Consider the following 4,579-nt stretch of genomic DNA (forward strand, 5'->3'; position numbering starts at 1 on the left):
ATAATAGTCCAACTAACAAATAAGTGCTGCTATAAGCATTATCAACTCTTATCTTCTACATGCTTCAGCCATATGTGACCCATGGGAAACTAAACAAAGAAAAAAAAACTCTACTAGACCCTAATAGCAGAATGGAGACTAAAGATGGAGTTCATCACACAAATGTCTCGTCCAATTTTGACTGATGTCATAAGGAAACATTGTCCCATGATCAACTTACTTTCTCTCCAAACTTGAGCATTGCTTGACTCCAAGAATTGTTGCAGCACACCATGGAAATGTTCTGGTAATTCCTGGATGGGGGTGTTCAACCATCTTCAGCTCATTTACAGTAGGGATGTAGCGAACGTCGGAAAAAAAGTTCGCGAACATATTCGCGAACTTGCGCAAAAATGCGAGCGGTTCGCGAACGGTTCGCGAACCCCATAGACTTCAATGGGAAGGCGAACTTTAACATCTAGAAAAGACATTTCTGGCCAGAAAAATGATTTTAAAGTTGTTTAAAGGGTGCAACGACCTGGACAGTGGCATGCCAGAGGGGGATCAAGGGCAAAAATGTATCTGAAAAATCTGCCTGTGTGTGCTTGGAAGAGATAGTGTAGGGGGAGAGCTGTTAGTGATTTCAGGGACAGATGATAGTAAGTTTGCTGGCTAGTAATCTGCTTGATACTGCTCTGTATTGGAGGGACAGAAGTCTGCAGGGATTTGAGGGACATTTTAGCTTAGGTAGCTTTGCTGGCTAGTAATCTACTGTTCTCTTTAAACAACTGCCATAACGTTGACCTTGTAGGCATTGTTTGCCCAGTTTTTTTGGACGCAGCCACTGAAGCACAGTTGCCATAAAAATATGCCATATAAATGCTGAAAATAGTCATTTTTCGCCAATACGTTGACCTTGTAGACATTGTTTGCCCAGTTTTTTTGGTTGCAGCCACTGAAGCACAGTTGCCAGAAAAAATATGCCACATAAATGCTGAAAATAGTCATTTTTTGCCATACGTTGACCTTGTAGGCATTGTTTGCCCAGTTTTTTTGGTCGCAGCCACTGAAGCACAGTTGCCAGAAAAAATATGCCATATAAATGCTGAAAAATAGTAATTTTTTTGCCATATACGTTGAGTCAACGTATGGCAAAAAATGACTATTTTCAGCATTTATATGGCATATTTTTTCTGGCCTCTGTGCTTCAGTGGCTGCGGCCCAAAAAAACTGGGCAAACAATGCCTACAAGGTCAACGTATACACTACTACAGCGGTGGATACGGATTACGTAAAATATATTATGGCTGCTTGAAAAAAGTCACTCCGGTGTTTTTTCTGGAGACGGTAATATTATGGATATTTAGACAGAATGTGAACAAGGTCACACAGCTAGATGGCGGGTTGAAGAAAACAGTGTGCAAATAATGCCTACAGGGCAAATAATGCCTAAAAGGTCAACTTATACACTACTACAGCGGTAGTAAAATAAAAAAAAGTAAAATAAAAAAAAAATGAATATTAAAAAAAAAAAATTAAAGTTGGTGCTGCTGAACTACTAGGAGCAGCAGATTAGCACACCAGTCCCACTCCCCAACACTGCTAGACTAATAGCACTGGGCTCTTATAGTAGTAGTAGTAGTAGTAGTAAAACAACAAAAAAATAAATAAAAGCAGTCCTTACAAGGACTACTGTTATTGCAGCAGTCAGCAGATGAGATCAGAAGCAGGACAGCTGCCCACTGCAGCTACATACAGAGCACTGCAGTAGAAGGTAGATTACTAGCCAGCAAAGCTACCTAAGCTTAAATGTCCCTCAAACCCTGCAGACTTCTGTCCCTCCAATAACAGAGCAGTATCAAAACGATTACTAGCCAGCAAACTTTCAACTGTCCCTGAAATCACTAACAGGCAGCAGCTCTCTCCCTACACTATCTCTTCAGCTCACACAGGCAGAGTGAAAAAACGCTGCAGGGCTTCGGTTTTTATAGGGAAGGGGAGTGGTCCAGGGGAGAGCTTCCTGATTGGCTGCCATGTACCTGCTGGTCTGGGGTGAGAGGGCAAAAAAAAGCGCCAACAATGGCGAACCCAAAATGGCGAACGTCGCGCGACGTTCGCGAACTTCCGGCGAGCGCGAACACCCGATGTTCGCGCGAACAAGTTCGCCGGCGAACAGTTCGCGACATCTCTAATTTACAGTAAAGATAAGAACCTTAAAACCTTTGAGGAATGCAGTATAGAGTTCAACATTCCACCACATTCTGTGCTCTTGACACACAGTTAGGTAACAACCCTATAGAACTAGGTCTCTCCACCCTTCTGAACAAATCAGTTCATCAATTCAGCCAGCGATGCAGCTCAGTTCAATTTCTGAATATTTAAAAAGCCTCTCTCTCTCTCTCTCTCTCTCTCTCTCTCTCTCTCTCTCTCTCTCTCTCTCTCTCTTATGGCACAGCAATGTGTAAAAAGTGGCACAGATATACAGTTTGCACCTCTCTTAATATGACCCATAGTTGTTCATAGAGTAATGACGGTTCCATACCTCATACACGTTTACCTAACATGCAGCAAAGACGTTCATGTGCTTTGAATTCACAAAAGTGGAGAGAGTCCTTTTTTGGAATAAAAGTAGTGGGTAACTCGAGTAAAATACTTTCTCCATATTTAGTGGAAGAAAGACAGTTTACAGAGACTTTTATGAATTGGTCTTTCAAATGACATAAAACTGCTGCAAAAACGACCTTTTAAACGCCATTTTCTCCAGACATTTTAAAAATGGAGTAAAGCTCAGTGTAACTCTTCCCCATGTGTCAGATCAATTCTAAAATAAATTGCTCTGCTTTGGTTAAAATAATCTTCATTTCACACCTCTTATAGGTGCCCCATTGGAGAATTATTATCATATTAATAGGGATCAGCATTTTATAGTTAGGGCACACGTTTCTGTCTAACCCTATAGGTGTAAAAGCCTCATTAAAAGACAAATTCACAAAAGTGGAGATCGAGGTTAGTAAATTTGGTGGGAAATCCGACATTTTTATCTCCGCTTTTATTTTGTCTCAATATCAACACTTTTGTGATTCTCCTGTTGCAAATAGTTTATACCAAGTAGGGATGCACAGAACTGAATCCCAACCCTAATTTGCATATGCAAATTAGGGGGTAGGAAAGGAAAAAGTGGAAAAAATTCTTCATTTGTGATGAAAAGTCATGTGATTTCCCTACCTGCTCCTAATTTACTTATGCAAATTAGGATTCGGATTCGGTTCAGCCTGACACAAGGATTCGCCGAATCTGAATCCTGCTGAAAAAGGCCGAATCCCGAACCGAATCTTGGATCTCTAATACCAAGCATTTGCAACCTTTGTTACCTGTGAGTAGATATACCCAAAGATTGTTTTGCTCCCAAAAACTTGCTCCAAACTTCCTTTAATTTATGCGGAGTCAGCGCTGCAATAGCTTCAGGAAACAAGCAGTATAACGATACGGTAATATATATTGTAGTATATTTATACCTTTGTTGGATTTGTTTAGCCCAATTACCAGAAAATCTCGATTAGACAAGAAGTACATTGGCACCACACTCGTGTGTCATCCAAATAGGTTACAGGCGACCGACGAAACGCGTCAGGCAGAGCGAGACACAAGGACCCTACGTCATCCCCAAGCACCCGAAAGTATACACGCGGAGGAAAAGCAACGCTGGCCGGAGAACAACCACGGGCAGTGCCGGTGAAATACTGACTGGGGAACTTTGACGCTAGTAGTTATACCACAATTGTGAGTGAATTTTAGTAAATTTTTTTAACGAAATAAAAAGATTTTACACTATGTCACTACTTCATATTTAAAGCGGCGGAGTGAGAGAATGCATGCTGATAGGGACTAAGACAATTTGAAGGACTTAGAAAATAATCTAAACGTCTGTGAGTTCACACCTAAACTGCACGCGGTGAATTGTCTGTAACCTATTTGGATGACGCATGAGTGTGGTGCACATTTACTTCTTGTCTAATTGAGATTTTCTGGTAATTTGGCTAAACAAATCCAACAAAGGTATAAATACACTACACTATATATTACCGTATCGTTATACTGCTTGTTTCCTAATGCTTTTGCAGCGCTGACTCCCCATAAATTAAAGGGCATGTAAAGTCTAAAATAGAATAAGGCTAGAAATGCTGTATTTTGTATACTAAACCTAAACATGAACTTACTGCACCACAAGCCTAATCAAACAAATAATTTATGCTTTCAAAGTTGGCAACAGGGGGTCACCATCTTGTAACTTTGTTAAACATCTTTGCAAGACTAAGACTGTGCACATGCTCAGTGTGGTCTGTGCTGCTTAGGGATCGTCATAAACAAAGCTGCTTGAGTTCTGCATGGCTGGGAAGTAAGGCGGGGGCTCCCCCTGCTGTTCATAAGTATGATTGTTTCCCTGCTCAGTAGTTAGGGACCATCTGCCAATTCCTATCCACAACAGTAAATGAAGGGAGAATTTCACTGCAGACAGTCAGATTTCTTATAAAAACGGTACACATTTTTTAATTAAAGTATATTGGAGATAGGTTTCTTTTTCATTAAAGAAAGTAAAAAT

This window comes from Xenopus laevis, chromosome 7S (genome assembly GCF_017654675.1).
Source record: "Xenopus laevis strain J_2021 chromosome 7S, Xenopus_laevis_v10.1, whole genome shotgun sequence".
NCBI classification, from domain to species: Eukaryota; Metazoa; Chordata; class Amphibia; order Anura; family Pipidae; genus Xenopus; species Xenopus laevis.